The sequence below is a fragment of the Rissa tridactyla genome, chromosome 6, assembly GCF_028500815.1.
Source record: "Rissa tridactyla isolate bRisTri1 chromosome 6, bRisTri1.patW.cur.20221130, whole genome shotgun sequence".
NCBI classification, from domain to species: Eukaryota; Metazoa; Chordata; class Aves; order Charadriiformes; family Laridae; genus Rissa; species Rissa tridactyla.
In genome coordinates this window covers 35,292,422-35,318,258 of record NC_071471.1, presented here as the reverse complement: position 1 = coordinate 35,318,258, position 25,837 = coordinate 35,292,422, and the positions used below count along the sequence as shown (strand labels likewise).

General features: G+C 41.8%; 1 long non-coding RNA gene across 1 annotated transcript in view; it reads left to right on the top strand.

Moving 5' to 3' along the window:
- Positions 1 to 14,559, top strand: part of LOC128910831 (uncharacterized) — a 29,343-nt gene extending 14,784 nt beyond the window's left edge. The window contains exon 3 of the long non-coding RNA XR_008466886.1: positions 14,425 to 14,559. This is a non-coding gene — a long non-coding RNA (uncharacterized LOC128910831). The remainder of the gene's footprint in view (positions 1 to 14,424) is intronic.
- The last annotated feature ends 11,278 nt before the right edge of the window (positions 14,560 to 25,837 follow it).

Below are 25,837 nucleotides of genomic sequence, written 5' to 3'. Positions count from 1 at the left end.
ATAATGACATAGTTGGGTATTGAAACAATGTATGCTTAGTTCAAGAGAGGATTTTTGGTTTGTGTCCAGAAGTGTCTTAGCACAGCAATATTTTCCCTTTTTGCTTCATTTTCTGTTCTGCTGCTATGAGATCCCACACATCTCCAAGGAAGTGGCCATTACCTTCACATCCTTCTTGTAGTAACAGGACAGGAGATTCTTGTCAGAACTTGGCAGAGCTAATGTACTAAAATCTGATGTTTGTTACCCATCCAAGCAATTAAGCTGGCTAACGAGGAGTTGTAGGAAGAGTCTTCTAGAGTACAGAATCCAAGTAGTTTCATTTCATACAGTGAAAATTTCAGCCCTTGAAATCATCAGGAATTTTGTAATTGATTCCTGTTGGACTAAAAGAGTGGAGCAGTTGTCATTCTATGAGAACACAACTAAAGACATTCAGCACAAATGTAGCAAATCACTAAGTCTGTCTTTCTCTAGAGCTTTACGTGAAAGACAGCGTTTCACCTGTTTGCTTCTGTAGCTGGTTATTCTTTTGACTTGTTTATGTTTTTAATTGTGTGGGCTTTCATTAGGTTCGATACCAGGGGGAGCACTGGATTCGAGGATTATAACTTCCCACACTGTGCCATGAGATCTGCAATGGGTAGCCCACGCACCTGAAAGATGGGCCTCTGCATCATGTTTGCCAGCTCCCGGCTGCACTGCTAATCATCCCACTTATCTCTGTGTTGAGTAGCACTCATGCTCTGGTTTGGTGGGCTCAAGATGAGGGAGGGGAGCGTTCGGCACAGACTGATAGGGTTGTCCCTGTCACGCATCCATATAGTCTACGGGGCATCAGTGCTGGGCTTGAGGTTATCAATGTACCCAGAGAGACCAGGCTGACTGAGCTGCAGCGGGTCCTGCTGCCGTAGTAAGGTGCAATGAGGCAATTCTAAGGCACTGAAGGATTCAGTTCAAGCATCTCCAACAAAAAGAGTTTGGCCAGGAGAAGGTCTATCCTATGGCCTTGCAGCCCATGATAGGCGTCTCAGAGGCTTTTTTAAAAGAGGATGGCCTCTGTGATGCTTATGAAATAAGTTAAACTACGTTATGCATGTGAAAGCTAAGTGCACTCAAAAAGGCTTGCAGGAACAGGGCCAAAAGACGACTATTTTCAGAAATACATCATAAACCTCATCCGCTATAGTCTCAATATGTTTTCACATTTATGCCATTATAAACAGCTATCCTTTTTTTTTTTTTAAGCAACCAGTGTAATTTTTTCACAGGCATGTTATCTTTACACTGCTTTATCTTTATCTATTAAAGACAAAGCTATAAAAATACTAACAAAATATGTTTTTTTCCAGATTCTTTTTTTAATGAAACGGGAACTTCTCAGAACATTTGCAGGATATCATTGAATTAAAGCCTTGTATGGGAAATACAGGCTGAGGATGCGTGCTCATGTACATTCAGATATTATCCCTCTAGAAGGGATAATTTGTGAATTATTTGCTGCGTTTCGTTGCTTGAGACAAAGCTCAGACCACTTTGGAGATGGCTGCAGAGTGATTGAGAATTTGGTGTATTTCTGGTTTGTCACACTGAAATACAGGTGTCTGTACTTTTTTTTATCAAGAAAAGAAGTTATTGTTTGCCTGGAGGAGTTGATAAGCACTTGCAGAGGATCAAATTCATTCTGAAATCGTTGTATTGACTTCAAGTAAATGATTCAAGGATGAATTTTGGTCTTCCTCACTTACTCCTTTCTACCCTTTCCTCCTCCTTTGTGTGTAGCAGCATACAGTACTCATTCGACACGGCTGTATGATAAATAGGTGTTGACTTTGGGATTCGCGTCAGTAGGCTGCAGACCTTTTCTTTGCCTTTTGTGGTGTGTAGCTATGTATAAGTATATGGTCCCCTAGTTTAGGATAAAATTATATCACAAGAATGTCTGGGGAATCAGAAGAAGTCGTCTTTTTGGTCTCTCTTCAGTCTTTTCGGTCCACTGATCATTGAAGCAATCAGGAAAACACAGAACATTAGATTATTAGGAAAAGTCAGAAGATAATTTTTTTGGCCGTAATATGTGTTAACTCACAGAAGACTTCAGAAAATTCGAAATCATATAATGGGAGAGGGAGGGAAGGAGGAGTGGACTCTTTTGAGAAGGCCAGATTTTGGACATCTAGTCATATAGAGGATCTTCAGGGTTTCTTCTTCATCTGCTTCTGAAGTTCTGGGGTCTTTTCCACCTTGAAAGTGCTGTCATGAAGAGTAACAGTGTGTAACAGACTGGGAGAAAAATAAACAGTTTAAAAAATGGGCAACGAGTTGTCTAAGCTGTGTAGACGTGCAAACGATTATCTGTAAGGATCAAAGAAAAACTCTTTTAATTCCAGACAAATAAAGGTATCTTTTTCTGCACAGGTACATTCATTAGGTGGAGTCAAATTTCATGACAGGGAATTAGTCGAAACAAAAGGCTTCCTGTAATATTATGTGAAAAGGCTTATTGTGATTCAGAGGAAAGGTTTCGATGTCACTCTGGTTTATGACATGTTATTGTCTTTTCCTTTTGGTGAAATACAACTGTGGGACGTAATTATTGTGTTAGTGATGTACCCTGTCCTGTAGTCATCGCTTTCCCTCGAAATATCTTATGTGAGCTAAAACGTCCTGTTGTAATAATGACCCATTGCAGTAATAAAATTGTCAGGCCAGGTACATGATTGACCACTTTTTATTGTTGTAACTGTCCTTTTCATATCATATTAGTCTGACTTTATTACTGTTGTGCATCATGTTTATGGGGACACTGTAAAATTTGGAGGCAGTTGCAGCATATTTACCTTCCTCCATTCATCAGTGGGGGCTGTTTTTCCTTACTCTTCTGATGATTTAATTTCTTGAACAAGAAGTTCTTCTATTATTATTTTAATGTTATTTGAACAGAGATAGGGTTTATCAAAAAATACAGACCTAATATTGATGAAATCAAGTTTTAGACTCTGGGCCAACTTATTTCTAAGGGATATTTGTCTGCTTGGTAGAAAACAAAGCGGTTTCAGCCAGAGGACTGGTCTCCTTCATGATTGACCGACTGTTCCTCTGGAGGTGAAAGTCTCATAATGGCCTGACTTCAGGCAGAGATGTGAATCAAAGTCCTACTTTGCAGTTGAACTTGTCACCATGCATGTCCCTCAGTCCCCGCTGCCAAAGCAGTGTGTGTGGCAGGGCTGACTTGCTTATACAGACAGCAAGAAGGATGCTGTAGCCTACTCGCTGGGGTCTGGGGGCTTCCCTCCCAGTGGTAGCAACTGTTTAATTATGCAGTGCTTAATTATGCGTCGACAAAAGTGTTGATCTTCCCATCTGGGAGACCCTCTAGGCACAGAGCTAAGCCATTCTTCTGCTGTTTTGGGCAGAAAAAGACATGAAACTCAAGTCTTCCACAACCTGCATAAGGGTGCTAGAGACTGACAGGAGGGAAAATTCACCTGCTGCTTTCACTCTGGTTTTGTTTCCCCAGCCAAAGTCTTGGACCAAGTTCAACACAGATTTCCGAATAGTTTTGTGATGATAAAAACCACCTTTGTGGCAGGCTGCTCTTCACTGGAAAAGATTCACGTGGATCTAATCTGTAGGACATAAGTGCATGCAGAATAGCCTGCATGCAACAGAAGGCTCAAGGCCAGGAAATCCAAAGTTAAGCTGCTAATGAAAATTCCATCTCTGATGCTTATAGCTTTGCAAGTTACTAAATTAGTTAGTTGTTAGTCACTAGGTTGCATTATAAAAATAAATTGCCTGTATCATTTTGCAGTCATTGAGCTAGAGAACAGCTTCATTCTGAGCTCTGTTGCTGATCCTCTGTTCTTGTTTTCAGTCTCCACGAGGTATCTGAAAAGCTGCTGGATGCTCTTTGGGGACTGGGCGCACTCCTCTCTCACCTGGGAAAGATCAAACCCACTGATAATAAATAAAACCTGGATAGTATGGAGCTCAGTAAGAGCATGGAGAGAGAGCAGCAGGATTGTCTGCACTGTTCTTCCGACTACTGTGTGTTGCTGGTGGGCTCATTTTCCCAGGCACAGAGAAAATGTGGTCACCCCTGGTCAGCTCAGCAAACAGTATTTGTGCCCACAACTAAGATGCCTATCCAAGGGGATGTGGTCATTGGCTTTTATGTATAAATGTCTACTTTCTGTTTCTCAAAACATTCCCAAATGCTTCAGGGAGTTGTAGGGGAACTACATGTCTGTGTTTTTGTCTTCTCAGACGACTGGTAGCTTTGTGCTGTGTCCCCAGGAAAAGACTATGTAGAAAAAAAATATTATTTTGGATAATTACAATAATTTCTTGGACTTGTGATTAACGGTAAATTGAGATGTGAGAAAGATGTATCTAAAATAAGAAGGTAGGAGGTGGTGTACCTTAGGAGAAAAACACGTGTTTAGTTAAAAGTGTGCCTTAAATCTAAGGACCTCTACAGAGCTTGTCAGGGACCAGAAGGTGGCTTTGGGTCTGGAAGGTACAGCTGATTTTTCAGCTGGTAGCATAGTTTGACATTCATAAATCTGCCGCTCCTGTACTGAAAGTATTTTTGGAAGTAAATTAAAGTGTTTTGGTTCCTATGTCTGATTTTAATAGGCATAGCAACTTTCTGGAGTTTTCTAAGTAGAGTTTTGATGAAGACGACTGTTATTTTCCTCCTTCCCCCCATAAGTCTTTGTTACAGTCTTTTGTGCCGTTGTTTTGACATCAATGGGAAGCTATGCCTTAGTACAGCTTCCTGTATATTCTGTTCTTTTTCTTTTGTGCTCTAAATCTTCCCTATGGTTTTAGTTATATGCACAACTGAAATGCTTTTTGAAAAGCTACCGGTCCTTATTTATGTCAGTGCCAGCTTTAAAGAGCTTTCCAAGTTTTTTTTAAAAAAAACAAACCACAACACTATTTGGAAATCACTTTCTCTTTACTTTGCTTTTGTGTTTCTCCACTTGTGTCACCTGCTGAGTAAGTGTATGTGACTGTGGGAAGGGAACGCTCTCTCCTTGCTGAACCTAAAGCTGCGCAGCCAAGGGGCCCTTCCTTCCCATCACAACTGGTTTCCAGTTTGTAGCCTTCAACCCTGAATGGTGAAGGATTGGGAAAAGACTATTTTCAACACCCCGAAGAGACACGGTACAAACTAGGTCCCGGGGGAAAGGTTTCCCTGTGGTGCTCCAGGAAGGAGTAAGTTACGAAAAGGAAGGTATCCCTTGGATTTGCATCTCCTGCCTCCACGTGGGGTGTGTTGGTAGCACTGCTTGAGAAGAAATGTGTGTCGCGAGCTGCCTGATGGTGACTCCCATTGGAGATGTAGGACTGTCTTGGCAGAAAATCTTCTTTCCCTGTAAATGAAAAGAAACTATTTTTAGGGACTTGTAGTATTGGTTTGGCTGGGGAAGGTAAGTCAAGCTCAGGAAGGGAAATATCTTCTGGTCTCCTAAGGCTGCCGCCTTCTTTTGTTTTGTGTGGTGTGGGGTTTTTTTTGTTGTTTTTTTTTTGTCCCAAAGGCAGTAAAGCCTGTATGTGCTGGTAAGAAGAAAGAAAGGAAGGGAAAAGAGTCTATAAAATAAATTGTTATACGTATCACTTCTGGTAGGTTTTAAGAAGAGAAATGGTGACTAATCTTGAATGTAGATGTGCCAGCCTTCAAAAGTTAACTGTCTTAGAACTGGACAGGAATTTATTACTGTAAGTTCCTCAAGACAGTAAATTTAATAGAAGTGTTAACTATTATCAGTAGCACATTAGGAGGAATTCTCCAGGTACTGCAATCTCTAACAATTACAATGTTTTTTAAATTCCTTTAAGTTGTTCATATGACATGTTCTTTATTATCAGAGTCTGTTTAGGCAAGTTCAGATAACTCAGAGCTGTGATTTTTAGAACAGTAACAACACAAGTTTTTCAGATGACCTCTTCTGCCTTGTTGAAGTTGAAAGAGAAAAAGCAAAGGCGGCAGACCATTTTGAGGACTGTCAGAAGATAAATGAATAATTTAAATTCAGCTTAATTGAAGTCATTACTACATCATGTTACCTTTACACAATTAGTTTGTTGTCAGTTCATTGTATGTTTATAGTGATGTATTTAGTTGCAGATTGTTATCATGTCACAGGAGTGACTTTAAGGAAGTGGATTTCTTTTGATAGAATTGGGGAATCATAGAATAATTCAGGTTGGAAGGGACCTTGGGTAATTATCTCGTCCCACCTCACGCTTAAAGCAGGGCTAACTTCAACATTAGATTAGGTAGCTCACAGCCGTGTCCTGTGGAGTTTTGAACATCTCCAGGTATGGAGATGCCACAGCCTCTCTGGGCACCTTTCACACTGTTTGAGCTGTCCATGAAGAAACGTATTTCCTAATACCTAATCAGAATTTTCCCCGCTTTAGCTTATGCCTCTTCCCTTTTGTGCTTTCTGAAAAAAGTCTGCTTCATCCTTTCCTGGTGCAGGATTTACCTGCCCCTTAAAGAGAGAATGACCAGTGGTGAGCGCGTCTCAAGTTCAGGACTGTGCCAGTATCGACAGCTTTATATCATGCAACTTAATTCAGCTGAACTGGCCCATTTTAATGAGGGTTAAACTCCTTGAACTTCCAATTGGATTAAAAATTTTAAACTTCAGAGAATAATGGTTCTTCTCCCCAATTCAACAATACTGCTTTTTGCATGCTTGCAAAATAGAAAGGAAGAGACACCTCGGGTCACCTTCATCCATCCTTTTTGTGGCGTGCATTATATTACAGCTCTGCTGTTCAGGGAGGGAAGCTGGCTAAGTGCTCTGCTTCCAGCTACCCCGGATGCTACAGGTACAAGGAGAAAAGTAAAATTCTTCTGTGGTACCTGCAAAGGAACTTCCAGGTCTGCGGACAAGCTGCCTTTGAATCTTTTTTTCTCCACATCTGAAAAAATGGATGCAAACCCCTGAAGTTTCTGGATTAAAAATAAACTGCAAAAAAGGGCAGGAGCGAGATGTGACAATAATGAACACAACCCATTCATGGGAGGAATCGTACCCCACCAGGCTGTTGTAACAAGTCAGGGTCTAATCTGTTTCTGTGTCCAAGGTGGCTGGGACAAGAAAGACCGTTGGAGAAAAATATTAGGAAAAAATTTTAGAGGAATAATGAAGGTGATCAAGCTGAAGTGTTTACTTGAAGAGAGCGTTCATCCCAGAAGGTCTGTCAGAAGAATGTAGACATGGCTGCTTTTGCTCTGTGGGACACAGAAATGAGTAAGGTAGTGTGCTGAGGTCCACAGCACCTGTAACTAGGTCTGTAAAGGATGCTTTCTCCTCCTCTCTTCTTCCCTCTTGTTCTCTCCCATCTCTTTTTTTTTTTTTTCAACAGAGACACTGAACAAATGCAGCAGTTGTCATAACTGCATGATTTCTTTAGACTTGACTAAAGAGTTCAAGCCATCTGTGATCCCATCAGGGGAGCGATGGGCAGAAGAGTACTATTTTATTGTGTATATTCAACTTAAAAAATTCAACACAGAAGAGAAATATGTATTTTCTTACAGTTCCTCCTTGGCAGAAGCAAGCTATTATTTTTGCATGTTCTACAGATAATTTTTTTTAGAAGGATATAGCAAGGAGAGAAGAACTCTTTTCAAAAATTATTTGTCAGAAATCCTTTTTCATCTAAATGAATAGCAATCCCTCGCAGTCCTGGGCGTGTGGGATAATAAACTGTTACAGCAAGGTTTGAAACAGGGATGGGAAGCTACGAAGACAAAGAGAACGTTTCAGATCTTAGGGACAATGCAGATATAGTGGCAGCTGAACAAAAAGTTTTGCAAACAGTTGTGTAGCTGCTTCTCTGAGTCCTGGGTATATTGGGAGCTCTAGAAATGAAGGGGTCTGTTGAGAAGGTGGTGCTTTGAGTTATCTCTGTCCTGGGATCAACTGAGTTATATCATGCAAACGCTGACATTGTGCATGTCAGTGTCCTGAGTAACAGTGGTTCCATAGAAACAAATTAACTTCTTTGCATTTATATAATGAAGAGCAAATCAACCTGGAAAAGCTTTGGTGCACAGTGATCCAGATGATACCTGCAGTAGGCATTAGAGGATGGATACATTGCTGTGGCTTTCCATGCTCTGCCCAAAGGCTGAAATGCAGAGACGGATGGGCTTGAAAGGACTTTTCTCATCAGCTTTCTTATAACACAGCCTGCAGAAACTTCCCAGGCTCCTTTATTTTGGAGATTGCTTTTGCTTGTGACTTCATAACACTGTAATTTTTAGTATCTCTCTTAATGTAGCCACAGGCTGTGATTGGATACTACCTGACCTCTCTGCAGGAGCTAAGGCTGTGGAAATAAGAATGAGAGGACTGTAAGTTTCTGAAGTATGTCCGTGTTTTAGAATGATGGGTTTTGTGTTCTTGGATAGGTACTTGTGGCACTCCCAAAGGCATAGTATGTAAGTTTTCTGTATTGGTAGACCTCAGTTGAGACTTGGTACCTTAGTATTTGGAACTTAGGCTAACAACTTGAAGGCTGAACAGCTTATTCTTCTTTTTATTTACTCTTCCTAAATAGGTCACATTAGTGCTGAGTGCCTAGTCTGAAATTTATGCCTTTGTAGTGTTAGTTTTCATTAAAACTTTACTAAACAGGAATTCACTGCAGGTGTTGCCTGTGTGGCTCATGCTGTCCGAGCACCAAGCTGGGGCCAAAAGCAGGTAGTAAAAAACTAAAATAAAATGATGGGGACACAGGAAGGAGCTTTGGATGCCACCTCTTTCTTGGCTGAAGAAATTACTTGAAGTACATTCAGTTTCCTGAAGGTTTGTAGTGAAAAAATAGGCTTAGTTTTGGACAATATCATTCCTTACTTTCCTAGTGTTTGTGAAGAAGCTGCTTGTGTGTGCTGCTCTCAATTTTCCAGCTTTGCAGAGAGTGGCATTTTGCTCTTCAGGGCTCAGCCCGTTGCCATGGATTCTAATCAAGGTTTTAATGGTGATTTTTTGATGCTTGCATTTCAAGGAAGGATAAATGAGCCTAGTCTCTGTGAAAACATCATGTCTGCTGTTTTTACGGGGAGGATTTGCTCCCAAGAAAGCAAGATAAAAGCCTTTTGACTAGTTTTGCCTAAAATAAATGTTGTGTCCTCTCTTCTTGTATCTGGTTTGGCTAAAAAGTCAGTACTAAAGCCTTCCCTTGCTCAAGCATCTCTATTACTATTTTATGTTTAATACCAGCACTATTTCTTATTTGTAACCTGACATTTTTTACATTAACTTTCTTGTGCACAGCTGTCTCTTTTCAATTTGCTTTTCAGTTGTGTTGGATTGTACTAGTAATAACTTACCTGTCTCTGCTATGTGTGCCAAACCCCTCATGTACTTCAACTAGTTACTCTGAATCTTAATTTGTTGTACAGAGTATGTTGCACTGATTCAAACGAGATATTAATTTAGTGTGATGAAGAAGGACTTAAAATTTATGCAGAGTTGTTGTAATATGTTGTTGTAATTTGGTGCTGTTCCCCCTGCCCATACACGCAGCCTGAGTTCACTGAATGCTGAATCTGGGCAGAACAGTTTTGTTTCATGTTTTCCAGAACGGCCTGGGTACAGCTGCAATCGCAGAAATCTGACTGTAAAAACCCATCTCCTTTTTGCCTGTAACTACTGATTTAGTATTCATGGCTAAGCACATATTTAGACATTGAGTGTCATAGACCCGTTTTTAGTGGTTAAAGAGGCGAACACTATTACCTATACGCTACAGAAGGCAGCGTGTTGATTTAAGCAGGCATTTTAGATTGAGGTCTTCTCTTTGTGGGGATGTTGGTCTGTCTGCCCAGGTGAGTCTATCTGTGGGAGAGAGAAGAGTTTGTTTTGCGCTTTCTGCATCTCTCATCTTGTCTGTATCTATTTTTAGACAGACGGAGTTGCACATTCTGTCTGTGGCACACATTCTGCAGTGACTCCTTGTTCCTGCAAAATGGCTAATTAAGTGAGAGACAACTTGAACAGGAGTGATTTACGCCACGTGAACACATCTCAGACTTCAGAAAATCCTGGCGGATTCTGCCAAACTGTCAAGTTATCAAGTTGCTTGCATTTTGCCAGGCTCCATCAGCGATCATTAGCTTCGTGGTCTGGCTGAGACTCTTGGATTCTGGCAGAGTGTGAGATCAGTCTTTGCCTCTCGTTTTCTCTCTGACTCTTGCCATTGGTGCTAGCCTGACTCAATATAGGCTGACGACGGATAGCAGCAGAGAAGTGGTGCTCAACGACTGAATACACAGCCCGCTGCTGCGAAAGATATTAGGTTCTGTTGTAAACACTTCCAGTCCCAAAATTTAGAAGGCGCTGGGGGAACTGGGAAAGTCCTTCCTGTGTGCTTAGCCTCTAGGAACCTCTATGGTTATGTCATGTTGCACCTGTTGTGCTACTTTCCAAGTCAAGTGACTTAAGGAAAAACATCTGTCTTTTTAAACTCGATCCTCCCTTGGTCACGATGGTTTTATATTATTACATTGTACCATTGGGAGAATTATATTATTATGTTGTACCATGGGGAGAGGTAAGCTTGCGGGTTTACCTACACGTAAGAAAAGATGTTTGTAAAATTTCCCATGCTAAATATCTGAGCTTTCTCTGTCTGGACGTACAGACAAATGCTTTCCTTGCCGTCTTCTCCTGCCTCTTCTCCCTTTTGATAAAAGGCTTGTCTCTCGGTGTCCTTTAACTGGTACAATTCATCTCACTAAGGAGAGAAAGACAGTGAGCTGAAAGAGCAAGTGAAGACAAATGTGGAACGCGGAGTTGTGCGACTGGACACATGGTGGATGCTCACCAAGAGGTGTGTGGGCAGAGGGGAAGGACAGGACCAGGCTGTTGTGCATATATCTAAGACACAGCCAAATATAGCATCGTATACACTCTAATACAAGGCTATGCAGGCCACAGAACTATAAAATCTAATTAGGTAGCTGTTTATGTGAAATACTGGTGAGAGTTTGAGAGCATTTCTGGTGAACTGGAGTACAGAATGCTCGCAGTCCATCAAACAAAGGTTTACACAACAGTATTCTACAAAAAGGAGGTACAAACAGTGAAATTTCCCCAAAAAGTGATGTGAAGAGCTTAAGTTGTACAGCTAAGGATCTTGCGTATATACCTAGGATGTGGAAAAAGCAATTAACCAATTAAAAAATGTTGATGGGAGATTTTTGATGGAGACATCCTTCATTTTTCTGTTAGTTATGGCATACAAAGAAGCGATGAAATGACAATAAAGGGGGATCCAGGGCTTGTTCTAGGCTGTTGGAGCCACCGTGTGCTCCTTGAGTGCCTTCGATATGGGTGGCCACCATCTCCTTTTGCAACCTGCGACTTTAGTGCTATTTACCAACTTAAATGTTTTTACATGTGTAATGATGGGTTTTTTTCCAAGCAGCAGGCAGCGACTAGACATGGAATAATGGCTTGTATGCTCATTTAAGCCTTAAAGTGCCTTTTTAAGCTATTTTTGGCCGCGTGCAAGTGCCTGGCAGGTGGAGAGTGTACTGCGGGCAATTACTGGGGCTTTGCACAAGCAGCTTCTGGGACGGATGCTAAGCTACATGCATTCCTGAAGCTTTCCAGGCAATAATAAGCAATGCAACCAATATATTGCAATTTATGGAATAAGCCAGAAACCCTCATGTGAGTTACAGCTTTGACAACTTTAGAGCGAACGCAATTATTCTTCTCTACATAAATATGCAGTGCTGTCCCAATCAGTTATGCTACATCTGAAGCCTTGGGAATAAAGAAGCATTTTGCTGCTGAATAACATGTACGTGGAGACTTGAATATCTCAGCTGAAATGGTAAAAGAAATCTCATGCCAGTAGTCTCCAGAAACGAGCTAGATGGATTTCTGCTTTGGGTATTCTCCTGTACGCTTTCAAAGAGAAAGCAGATGGATAATGTGGTGGGTGAAGAGACAGCATTAAGCACCTATATTTTAAACAATAGGAGATCATTTTTATTTTTTTTTTCCTCTTTACAGACAGCTATTGTGTGCTTCTCGTTTCATTATTCGTATCAGGCTTCCTGAACAGGGTATTTCTGTGTGAAGAGTTTTTTTTTTTTTTAAAGGTGTCATTATGAATTTCTTAAGAAAACTTTGGAACAAATTTTATAAAGGAGAGCCTTTATTGAATCGTAGGCTATATGCTAGCACATTATACGTGGTTATCATTCCCAGTGAATTTTCATTTCAAAGCCTCACATTTACTATAAAATCTTGAAAAACGCAAAGGGCTTTGGTTATAATGAACTGCTACCCACTAGATGAACTTGTTTAAGGTCTGTAAGGTTTCTCATTTTTTGTGTTCTGCTGCAGAAGTAGTCTGACACCCCCCGAATGAATTAATCAGCTTTCAAGAAGTAACATTGCAAGTCACTTTGCTGCTTTTAATCCATTTCATAAGCCTCCCTCAGATGTCTCTGTCGTATCCTTAGCTTGGACATGGGACCACAGAGACATTTAAGTCTTCATCTCTCATGGCAGATGGCTGTCTTAATTGAATCACCTCGCGGGACCATGAAAAATTTGGCATTTTTCTTTGCAATTTGGGTGATTATTTTCCTGCCGTTATTGTTTGTGATGGCTGAATCTCTTCCAAAGTTTCTGTATCAGCAGACTCTCCTTTGTTGCGGCAGGTTATCAAGGCTCGGAAGAAGGACCATGGTTTATTTTTAGTCTGTGTAAACCACCTGGATCATTTAAAACAAAACACGGAGGAAATACTAGAGACTCTGCAGAGCTGAAGCAAAGTCTGCCAGGGTGGGGAGCAGCTCCAGCTCCTCACCCAAGTTCTGCCACTACGATTTGGTTTCATGTCTGCTGGCATAGATGATGTCTCTGAAACTTGGAGTCATATTTATCCCAATTGATTTCATGCATTTAACTGAAAGATCTAATCACTCCAATAGTCAAGGAAGGGGTGTGTGTGCACATTTCTAGGAGCGATTCAGCCAGTTCAGATCTGAAATTGTTCTGTGTTTCTAACATGGCAGAGTGAACATAAGACAGTAACAATTCCAGCTCCTCAGGTATGACTCTAAAAGCAGGAGTCAGGCGTGATCCATCTAGCTTGCCAAAGTCCTTGTGACTGTCTGCATTTCTTTTATTTTAACAGAAAATATGTCCACCCTTAATCTTATCCATAAGGTTAGCTGTAGGTTTTATTTGGATCGTTTGATGTTTAAGATATCAATTCCATCTGCTTTGCTTGTAGCATCAGTTTTTGTTCTGTAACCCCTCACACCCCAAGTAAGCAAGCTGTCTTATTGCTGCTTCTCCAAAGAGCTTTACCTAAGCTACCTGAGCTTACCCCACCCCATCTTATCCACGTCCTACGGGCACCAAACTCTCAGCTTCCCCTGTTCGTTCACCCAGCTTATTCTTTCTCATTTTCTTGATTGTTGCTTCACTCCTGCGTGGTGCTACAGGTCAGGCAGCGATGCTCCTCCTCCCTGTGTCCAACATCCACTGCGATACTCTGGCCTACAGTGTCTCTTCTCTTGTCTGGAGGTGTTACACAGCCTCCTGCTGTGTCTTTAATTATTCAGACCTGGCTAAGGTCCAGATTCCGAGTCTCTGAACTGAGTGGCACTGCTCCTATTAAATGCCGGTGATGCAGAATTACAGGCCAGCCATCAATACATGCTAGTATGGCCAAAATGTCATGCTTTCCCCCTCACTCTCGGCCTGTAAATGTCATGATGTGTTTTAGACTACCAATCATCCGTAATCAAGAAAATGGAAGCAACTGACACCCTAAATACAGTGTTGGAAAAATATTACTAGAGAACTGGGCCAAATGAGATATTCCTCAAAAGGTAACGAGTGATTTTAGCTTCTGCTGCCACACGATATAACAGAAGCACCTTTCTTCTTTTCAAGCATAAGATGTCTTTGTTTTATGGTAGCTGCATTGTGTGCGTATGTGTTTTATGGCAATTTTCTCATAGGAGTAGTTAGGAAACAACATTTCACCAGGAAAAAGAAAATAAATTTGAATGTTGTATATATCTATGATATCCTGAAGTTCTGTAGTTTCATGCTGTCCTGTCAGTCTGTAGAGTCATTTGCATTTGGAGGAATTGTGTCCTTTCGGATAGGAATGACACGGTCAGTAGTTTGTCTGCTAAATGGCCTACAGCAGGAATTTTATCTTCTGCACTCAGGAAAAAAGAATAATATGTTTTGTATTAGCTTTCAAACTCCATCCTCCTTCCCCCTTGCCAACCCGGCTCTTCCCCAGTGGAAGTGGTGTGGCAGTAAAATTGTGGGGGAGCTTATTAAATCTGCACATTTAATGCCTCAATTTAAACCTTGGATAATAAAGGACCATTTTTTAATTTAGGCTGTGGATTTACCATCTGCGCAAATTGGATTTTTTTTCCCCCTTTTCTGTATTACCTGAAAGACGGCATTACTATGGATGATTTGTGAAGCATTGGCTTCTACATGACCGCCTGCATTCATAGTTAGGTCAATGTGCACAGGAGTTCAGAAATAGAGACAGACACCTGGACACTGCTCTTCCTTAAGCCATTAAGTCAGGTAAGCACTCCTTAAACAGTATTTTATTTCCTTTTGTCATTTTCTCCCGCTTAACCTGGCTCTGATATCTGACCCTTTCTTCCTTCCAGCGTGAAAAGCAGTAACGCGGCATCTGGAGTTCTGTGCTAGGACAGGATTTGGATGCATCTTCGCTGTTTGAAAGCAGGTTATCGGCTGTAACCAAAACTGCAGTTGGTGTCGTTGCTGCTCGCTTGCCTGATTTCAAAGATGGGTAGATCAGAGAGGGGAAGCGTGCCAAAATCCAGCTTCCCACAGCACTGATTTGCTCCTCGTTGGCTGTCCTTCTGCTAATTCTAAGCAGCTTTGTGACTATCCCCCCAAACTGTGCTTCCTCATACTCTGAAGTCCCATTAAAGTAAAATAAAAATCAATGCATCTAGTGAGTGAATTTCCATTACACAGATTCCATACCTGTGGTATGCCATTCACATGGAGAACATATTTAGCAATGCTCTTAAGTGGTATTACTTGCGTTGGAAGCATAAGATAATTGTAATCAAGAAAAAACCCAGCACGTTCTGTCTGGGTAGTTGGGTTGCATAGCCAACGTTAAAGAATTTTGGGAAACTCAAACCAAAACCTCTTTACTCTGAAATAAAGAACTAATCTCAGATGACAATTCCCAAAGGAAAATTGCAGATGTAGGGGGAATCTCGCATCCCAGTCACTCATTCCCACCTCTGCTTGAGCACCCTTTGCCCCTGGGTCAGGTTAAGGGTTGGGGCTGGTTCATGGCAGGGGCTGGGGACTTGTTTTAGGGCTGGAGAAGAAGGGAAGACTGTGGGACTGACAGTTCAGCCATCTCAGGAGTTTGTTTATAGGAGAGCTATGCAGTGCATTTAGGTAGATTATCAAAATGTACTTTTTGTTGTCTCCTCTCTCCCTATGTTCGTGTGTAAACGCAATGCAAACCCCTCCCTTCTGCCTGCCTTGCGGTGGCAATTTTCAGGCAAAGAGCCGTTTCAATGTTTAACTTACCATTGAGAAAAATGCGTAGGTTTAACACTGCAAATAAGAAAGCTAAACTGCCCAAACATGAAATATCAAGTCCACCGTTGTCACTTTCTGCCCAGTTTTTTACCTCTTGCACTCTCTTTTTCTTCCTTTCTTGAAGGAAATAGTTTGGTTTCTTACCCTAATAAATTTTTCATGCAGGAAAAAGGTCAAAATGAGATATTCCCATGAGCTAGGCCCTTTTCCCATCACTCTTTTCCCCAATAATCCTTGAAGCATTTGTCCGGTTGAGGAGAGGTGCCCAAATCAATGCCACTGCCAAAGAAGTGGTTGAAGCATGCGTGGTTTGTAGCAAACCAAATAAAATAACAGCTCTTGTCTTGCATATAACGACAGAGCTGAGCAGGCTCCTCCTGGAGGGCAGTATCCATGGGTCCACCCATCGGCCTTGGACAGGTGAGACCAATGTTCTCAATTGCTGTCATGATTTCCTCAGATACGAAGTTTTGTCCATAGGGCTGAGCTGAAAAACATGATCCCAGGATACTCCTGAGCTTAAATAATCTCTGTCTGTTGGAGCATGTAAATAGGATAGCCTCAAAGTTGGTCTAACGTATATTATTGGGCAGTCCTTAGGACACGGGAGGTTCCCCGAGGAGCACAAAGCTATAAATTTCATGCCTGTACTAAGCAGAGCCGAAACTGTTGGAGCCCAGTTGAGTCTGGGGGAGAGGCGGGAGGATAATTTTCATTTCTGATTTGTCAACTCTGACTGTAATTTCTGTAAATCTAACTCTGTTGCCTGTCTATATGTTGTAAAAGCAATCACACTTAATCATACCAATTGTATATAAAGATGAAGAATTGCAAGTAAGGACGTAGTTCACTTTTGACATTTGCTTAAATTCTTAGAACATTACACGGCGTATTGTCCAGCAAAGTTTGAAAGTCACTGCGGATTAAAGCTACCGAGGGCTGATTTTAATCCTCAGCACGCCCGAGTATTGAGTCCATTAGTATCTGTTACTGTGTCAATAGAGAAAACAAACTCTAAGCGCTACCAATTAACTTCAGCAGCAAGCATATCTTCCCGAGAAAAATCAAGTGAACATGCATCTTTTATTAGGAGGCGGGAGACCAGAGCCGGTGTTTCAGACATCTGATGACCTTTGTGTGTGTCTGCTATCTCATTATCTTTGACAGGGACTGAATGCAATCTTCAGAGCTGATCAGTGCCTTCTGTCTCTCTGAGGAGACTTTATTTAATTCACTGTATTATATTATAGCATCTTTTCTCTTTAACTGGAGACATCTCAATCTTTTCTAGTGATAGTTATACTGCGCGTGCATATCAATACAGACACAGAGATATAAGCAGCTTTAGTCTATATTTGGGAAGGTGATAGAAAACACAACTCTAAACCTGTTTGATTACATCTAAAATTAAAATTGCTAATATCCAAATATCTAAAATAAAAAAAGAGCAAGTCTTAAATGGGCGCCATGTGCTATTTTTAAATGCAGCTTCTGCTGTAACTAATCAAAGGCATGAGTTTGAAATAGGCTTCCTGTGAATTTCCTGTGAAATGGGAATTATTGTTGTTTGAATTTGATCTTGTCCACCTGCCAGCACAGGACTGAGCACTCTTTCAAGAGCCTCTTAATGGCTGACCTTGGACATCTCAGGAGACCCCTGACACCAGGCACAGCAGGAACAAGGGCTTGTCAGACACTCAAATGGCAGTGATTGCAGCATTCGTGTCAAATACACAGTGTGCCAGAACCCCAAAATGAACCACAAAAGAAATGCCTGAATACCATGACAGTGTCTTTTTGCCCCTAATTACCCCCTCAACTAACTCCTGGAAGGGGATGTAGATGCAGAGGTAGACCCTGATCCTCATGCATGGAACCTGCAAAGTGCCGGGGTGATTCCACTCAGCTGGATACTTATGTGCTGGTTCCTACTTAGCCTTAAGTAAAGGAGTATTAATTCATTACTGAAGTGGTGTCGCCTCTTTACAGCAGGAATTTATTTACAAGTTCAGGCCTGATGGGTAATTAATGCACCTATCTGCATATACAGAGGAACAGCTGGCCACGCATGTGCCACCCAACCACATTTCTCTTGAGGGAACAAGGAAGGGTATGTGGAAGAGTTGAGCAAAACTCCCACAGATGGAGTATTTGTTATTGACTGAAGTAGGTAGCTATATAGTTGGAGGGGAATAGAAAATTAAATAGAACATGAACAATATAAATATAAAATAGTTGTTGTGACTATGGTGCTCTGATGTGAGGGGCTGAAGGTGGCTGAAAAGATATGGCTAAGAAAAAATTACCAGTGCCCCTTTCCCAAGGTAGTCTGCATTTTTTTTCATTACCCAGCCACTAGCAAGCCTGTGATGTGCGGCGTGACTAAGGCGAGCTGTTACGGTGACAGGCTGGGAAGCGAATATAACTCTTGTGTGACAAGAGATTTCTTCTTTGTGGCTTTTTTTTTTTTCCCCTGAAGATGGTTAGAAAGCAGTTCTGTCCAACTTCTCATTTTCCAGCTTTGATTTTCCAACTTTGAACGTTTTATGTTGAGAGTTCTATATTAAATGATACTTTTTAATCTTTCTTTTTAAATGGTAAGATGTTGGAGAAAAGCACAATTACATTAGGAACTCTGCAGAACAGGAATTTTTGCTTCTGTGGGCAGCTACTGACAAACAAAAGCACAGATGCAGTAGCTTTCCAGCAGTAGCATCTCACAAGCATGTATAATCCATAAGAGGAAATCACAGTAAGTCACAATTGAAGTAGTAAATGCTTGGAAGCTGTGTGTAAAGGAAATATCCTTCTCAATTCTGTGCATTATACTTCATTAAACAGGAAATGAATAGCATCCCCTTACACAGTGTTTGAGGAACCAAGGTCTTGCATGAAGGAAACTTGCCAAAAGGCTTAATTTGAGTACTTTCTAAAGCTGGCTGCCTGTGGCTGTGTCTAAATAAATTATTCGGTTCAGAGTGGTGGTGCCGTTTTGGAAAATCCCCTTATTTGTCCCTATGTACTGAGTTGCTGGCTTGGTTGAGGGCGGGTTTTTGTTGGGCATGAGCTGAATTGCTATTGAAGAAAAGAAACAGCAGAATGCTGCAGCCCTGGCTGTGGGTGTGGAGTTTTGAACCTGGGAGGTGGCCTGAACACGTGTGAGGAGGGGACATTCAGTCCAGAGGATCAGATTAACTCAAGTCTGAAATAACAAGACTGAAGCAGAGCTGCGGAGCTTTCTGGATTCCCAAATCTCTTTGTGGTTGCTCCCAATCAGGAGACTTGCGGTCTCCAGTCAGAGTGTTTATAACGTGGAGAGTGCGAGACGGCAGATTGAGACTATCGTTAAGCACCTCGGGTGCTAACTGCCTTCCTAGCTGGAAAGTGAATTAACTCACGCATTCTGCCATTCAGTAGAATAAGTTTGCTTAGCTTAACAAGATCAGTTGTGGTAGGATGTGTAGTTTATCAGTAGCAAATGAATTGAGAAGCTGCCTTCTTGCAATTTGAATAGCTTTGCTCTAGTGTCATGCCAATATAAGCATCTTAAAACCACAAAGCTCACTAGGAGTGATAACAGTGGCTATTTTTAAGGGTTAAAGTATCGAATGTATAGCTCTCCAGAAACTTTTTGTAGCTGAACTGGATCAAAACTTTTTCTTGAGTTGTAGATCCCCTCACCTCTTTGCAGGTGGACGACACCCAGTCAAAAATGTACGAGAATGGTACCTGTGATGTCCTAAAGTGATGAGAAGTTGTTAAGTGAGACAAGACTTGTGAGAAGAAGTCATGCAGTGTATCCAGCAAACTGGTAGGGGCTTTGAGGAAAAGGCAGCCTAAGATGGACAGACAGTTTTTAATTCAGAAATAAAAGCAATGCTCTTCAGAACCAAGAGTTCTTTACATCTGCTGCTGTGTTAAACCACCTCAGGGGCAAATTATGATGTAGAGAGTCTGGCTAGGAGGAAGAGAGCTACATATCCCTTTTCTTTCCCCCTCAGATTGTCTGATTACTTGATCTAATGCCTCAGATTTACAGTACCGACCTGTAAACGTGTGCTAGGGGCTGAGGAGGTGGAGGGGTGCAGCACACTGTGGCAATAGCTTCTGCCTCTGAGGGCACTGCAGAGATTGAAGGGACTGAGTTTGGTGGGGATCAAACCCTAAACTGACTCTAATGCCCTTCGACTGAGCCATACAAATGTCCTTAACACAGCAGTGCTAAGGAGAAGAAACACTCACAAATGAGAAGGCGACAAACAGATGCTCAGCTGCAATACTGTCCTGGCATAGCTTTCCTGCTTTGACAGTGGCTCTGGGCCCTCTGACGTGTAGTAGCAATATGGCTTGCCAGTACCAAAGTCACTTTGAGAAATGGGATTTGCGACCAAGAGGTACAGAGAGCATTGAACACTCTCCCGTGTCCCCAGATGTGCGATTCCTGTATTTTCACTGAATGCCAATAGCTTCCAGCCTCCACTCAAATTGAAATCGGGGGTGTACATGTTGTAAGGAACAGGGGCTGTATTCAACGTTTCTTTTAGCATCTCTAGTTAGATAGCGTCTCTGGATGCCAAAACTTCAAAGAAGTGCTGCAATATTGCTCTGTTTGCACCACCCTTTGAAAACCAGTAGAGGCAGCAATATTACTTTGGGGTTTGCGTTCCTGTTAACTTCAAAAAAAGAAAAAAAAAAAGTATTTGCACATTGGTATTTCTTATTTTTCAGATGCCTGTCAAAATTTGCTAAATTAACTGTTTCTGTATTTTCCTCTTTTCCTTAAATGTTTTTCTCTGGAGCAATTCAAACAAAGAGATTAGTTTAGGAAGCCACAGTGCTTCTCTGTGGGAGTGTGTTTGTCTGGCACCGGCTGGTAAACAGCACAGATCTTGCCTGGATCCTGGAGACTGCAGTTCAAACTGCATTTACCACCTTTTTGGTTGCTCACACGTTTTGTTTTACTGCTGGTTAGGTTGAGGAGCTGCACTCAGCCACAAAAAGCAAACTGCTGTTCGTGGCTCGATGGCTTGTAACGCACAGTCAGCAGAGGAGAGCTAATCCTTCAATGTTTGAACGAGAACCGAGGCAACAAGGCCTCTGTAAGACTAATTATCCTGTCTCTGTCACTAGACAGCTCTAAAAGTCTTTTCTCCCTTCGTTGCCTGACCTGCTACCTCCAACAAACATGTCTCAGCTCTCTCCCCTTCAGGATCTGCGTGCCAAGCATGCCCTGAAAGTCCTCTGAACATTGCTCAGCAGTTCTCTGCTGCTTTGAAAGGCTGGAGTGCTAACTTTCAATTTTCTTCTTAAGGTGAAGACAACGGAAAAAAAAAGTATTAAGATCTCTCCTGTCAAAGCCCTGGACTGTGGTCTTGGCAGAAGGTGGGGATCCAGCTTTCATCTTGCAGCATGTGGCCATTCGAAGAAAAACAGTGCTGAAATCAGGTGCACAAAAGTGAGTGGACTGACACAAAAATAGTCCAAACCAAGCGCTGTGTGCTCACAAAGAAACTTGTGGATGGTTGTTTTATTTGCAGCCCGTGGATGTATTCAAGTCAGCAATTTGACTGCTGTTCACAGCAAACGGCTGCATGGTCTTATTGTTACTAATAGGGAATTTCACAACCTTTCTCAGTTCTTGGAGCACTCTGTGGCCTGCTATTTTCTTTAGCCGTTGTTTGAAAGAATAATTCTGACCAAACTGCCCCAAATACAGTGTTCAGCACTGCGGTGTTTCTCTCTGACTCAAGACCATAAGGGATTAACTGCCAATTCCATAAATATATTTCAAATTAGTGAATCTGTCAAACATGCATCGTGCCCTTCCAATTGATGGCTTATGTTCTCTGGCTGCCAGCTCTTCAGCATGTAGCCATCACGTGTCTATTTATATACGTCTAATAATTCTGAAGAAAGCTTGAGGTTTATTCAGATGGATGAAAAAATCACTCAGAAGGAGGAAAATGTGGCTGTTCCACCCGTTTATTTAAACGTTGATCCTGCTCTGGTTTGGAATCGGCACACACTCTCTTCTCCAGCAGCGACGTAGGTCTGTGCAGTCTGAGGAGGTCGGTAGCAGATATATAGTTATAATCTATATGAATAAGATTACCCATAAAGCTCTTGCTTGTGTACTGTGCTTTGACAGGTCTTGCCAAAACACACATTATTTTTTAAAGAAATGAAGCGCCCGAATAGCTGCTGAGATAGGCGGCTTGGGAACTGCAGACTTCGAATTAAGCATTCCTGAGTTTCCGTGCTTGAGCTGTGATGCTTGATAGTTTCTATTAAAGCAGCCAAGATATATTGCTAAATTGAAGGGAAAACACAAATATTGGGTTTTCAATGGCAAAGTGCAGTGGAGAGAGTGCATAAAGTGCAGCAGGTATATTACCTAGGCAGAGCTATAATTGACTAAAACACATGGGGTAGCGGGGAAGGAGAGGGAACGGCCAGTACCTCTCTACTCATGAATGCCAGGGAAATGTGGCAGAAATACCTCCGGGAAGGACAGAAAACAGCATGCTGCAACCGTGAGTCATTCAGGCTGCACAGTGTGAACAGGTTCTGAGTGGGAACACACACGACTATATATCATTTGTGCATCTCGGCAAAGGATTTGGTGTCTCCAATTATAGCAGTTTGCTACTTGTTTTTCCTTAAGCTTTTTTTTTCTCTTCATCTTTTTAATTGTGTTCTTCCTGTAGCAAACCCAGGAAAGCCTTACTGCATGGGTATGAATTTAAGCATAGAGGTAGCTTCCTTTTGGCACATTCAAACATACTTATCCAGAAGAGCCTCTGAGCATCAAGAAACAAATATGATATTGCAATAACTAAACATACTCAAGCCTTTATTTCCTGTCAACCTACCGGGAGTGTTTTTCTTGTGGGTAGACAGCTTGGGTTGGCCATACCAAGCATCCCCGAAGAACTGAGGAAACCTGTAAGGGTGTAAAAATGTCTTTTTAAAATAGTCTTATGGACTGATCAACAGAGGTCTAAAGGCTGTGCTGGCTGTGAGAGTTGAATCTCTGTCTCTGAATCTTGCTAAAGGCAAAACTTTGCTAACTTTGCTTCCCAGAGCAGTCCTCTAGGTAGATAATGTCTGGTCTGCTGCAGTAGTTTTATGGGCCTACCATGGCACCTAGAAAGGCAGTAACTGTTCCCTATAGAAACTGCACTGGGATATATAAGATCTACACACACACATATCTGTTGCATCTCTATGAAAATATCTCAATACTACATATAAACTGCACCAGAGTTGGGAAAGATGGGAGGCCTACAAGGAAAACTCCAGGGCACATGCACTCCGGTAATTTTGTTCATCAGTAACACTATAAATGCTCTATGTGCGATGTTCCTCCACACAGAAAATACTCTAAGTGCTGCAAATCCAAGGAAGAAATTGTATGACCTCTTTTCTCTTTGGAAAACTGCCTGGGAACTGTTACTCTTCGGCATATTGCATAGGAAATTGAGCTTTAATTCTGTAGAATACTTTGAGTCTCTTAAGAAGAAAATTCTAAGCTGCACTTCAGTAAAGGGTTAGTTCAGGTGCAGAAAGAAGTGTCTAGCTATGATTTTCTAACCTGCTGTGCTACTGGGAAGAATTTTGGGCAGAAACAGTTCAGTTGGTTTTCTCAAGGCATGTGTGCAGTGGGACTCTGTGAGTTCTGCCTTTTTAACTACATCAGAGATGCAAATGCAAAAGCCAGGACTTGTGACTGTCATTGGGATTTCCAAGGCAGCAGAAGACCTGGGGTTCACACAGGGACGTGCTCAGGCACAAGATTTCCTTCCCAGATGGACTAATATGGGAAGGAAATCGCAATTTTTCAACATGCTCAAGTTGTAATTCTATCAGTAATGAATATCAAATACTGAATTTTCTAACACCAGACAATTTTCTAACACCAGCCTGGAAATAGGTGTGCTGCACTGCATTGTAGGATGAATAAGCACAAAAAAAGAGCCCCATTTTGCTTTATTTTCTATGTAAGGTGGAGGGGGAAATTGCAGCTCAAGGGAACTCCAGGGGTCGATCTGTCTTTGGAAAGCAGAATTTATCTGTGCTGCATTTTTGGTGCTAGGAGCTACCTATTAAAAAATTAATTTACATGTGTGTAGTTTCCTCATTATCCAGCTTGCAGTATCCAAACCACTTTTGTAGGAGATGCTCTGCCCTTTGCATGAGGTGTGTTGCGAAGAGTTTTGCAGTGCTGGGCACCAGATGTTTTGTGAAATGTATGAGCCTCTTGGATGTGACAGCCTTGCAAAACTGCGCTTTGTTTTGCTGTTGAATGGTGAGCATTAATCAGCTTTAATGATCACTAGTGGATGCACTAACAGCTTACAAAAGTTGCATTCTCCATTCTGCTGTAAATGGAGCCTCAAATAGTTGTAGTTGCCTACGGCTGTGTGCTAGAAAACCTGTTTTCTTCTGTGGATCACACTCTCACCCTTTAATCAGAACTTGTTCTGAAAATGGCAATGCCATGTCTCTAAGGGTGATCTCATTTTTGAGGGCAGTAGCCAAGGGGGATATTGTCATCTGTTTCAATCTCTTCAGAGAATGAGACCGAGAAAAACACATTTTGAACTTCAAGAAAAAACATTATTCTGGTTTTTATGTAGCTCACCTGGGAGTCTGTCTGCACAGGAAAATTCTGGGTTTCGCTCATGCTGTTCTGCTTCTCGGGGATGCGTCGGGACCTCTCTCCATGATGACCCCAGGGGACTCACCCCAGGGAACATCATAAATGTCACAGTAAGTGTCTCCTTGAGAGCCAGGTGTCCCAGCTCCCGTTAGGAGAACAGACCTGTAAAGCAGATGGGCTCATCCTAAAATAGGCACTGAAGTGGGGGATTTAATTGTGTAAATGCAGCTGTCTGATGCTCTTTGGGATGCCCTGCGGAATCTGGGATATCTGCAGGCAGCTGGCAGGTATGAGGGGATTCAGGAAGGATCTATGTCTTTTTGGACCTCCAACTGGAGGCCCAGGGGCTAACCTCAGGCATCTAAGAGGGTGCTGGGTACCCACATAGGGACAACTGGTTGCCATCCCAACTGGCTTGTCATCTGGAGTGGTCTCTGGGGACCCGTGACTGCATTGGCTGGGGGATTACGGTGGGACTGTAAAGACACAGTGTGCATGTAGACACCTACGTTCAAGTGCCTTTACCTAAAACTAAGCTCTTTGCCCAGTCTGACTTCATAAGGCTCTGTACTTGTTATAATTAAATTACTTTTCTATGTAGAAAGAGAGAGAGGTGATATTGACTGTGTTTACTGGACGAGTTTTAAAGAAATCCTAATTACAGTGATATAGATGTTGCGGTGTGACTGGCCTTCAGGACTGCACAGTCATGCGTATGGGATAAGCCTGGCATTACGTTGCTCTGGCTTTCCTAAGTGGAGTCTTTTTCTTCTAACTCCTTCATGTAATCTAAACTGAAAAAAAAAGAACTTTCTTTTAAGAAAGCCTAAGATACAAATATAAGTTGATTTTATTGACATTCCTGTTCTTTAAGTAATAGGTTAAGGTGAATTTCTGCTTAAAAGTAAGACCATTATTTATTTTCCTGTTTAGTGGAGGAAAGGCCACCAAAAATCCAGTGGTGGTGGTACAAGCTGACAGGGGTAGGGTAAAGCTTCAGTGGGTGTTTGGCACAAAGGGGAATTACACGCCTGTCTGATTGACGTTAAAGATATGACAATAAGTGTTGTCTTGTTCTCTTCTTTAACCATTCAGATCTCACTACATGTGTCTAAACCTGGGACGTAACATTTTGACGTGGGAGTGTGAGGTTGATGTTCTGCCTTATTTTCAGTTAACCTGCAGAGTTTAGCTGAGTTGTGACAAAGAAGAGGGAGGGGAACAATGTAGTGTCACCAGAGGGCTGCTTTAGAGAGGGGCTGCAGTTCACTTGCTCACCTATTCCCCAGGAAATCTGCACCAGATAAAAATACGCATATTTATGATACTCAGAACATATTTTCACCCTTGAATGCACATATGATGTGGCATACGCTTATCGGAAGTAGCCATAGAACAACTCAGCTCAGCATGCCTTTTACTATATTTTTGATCAGCGTTGACATGTATGTCAGTGTGCTCAGACTATTTTGCTATCATTACAAGATTTAAAATATAAATTTGGGTTTTATCTACTTTTATTGCCCTTGTAGATTGACCC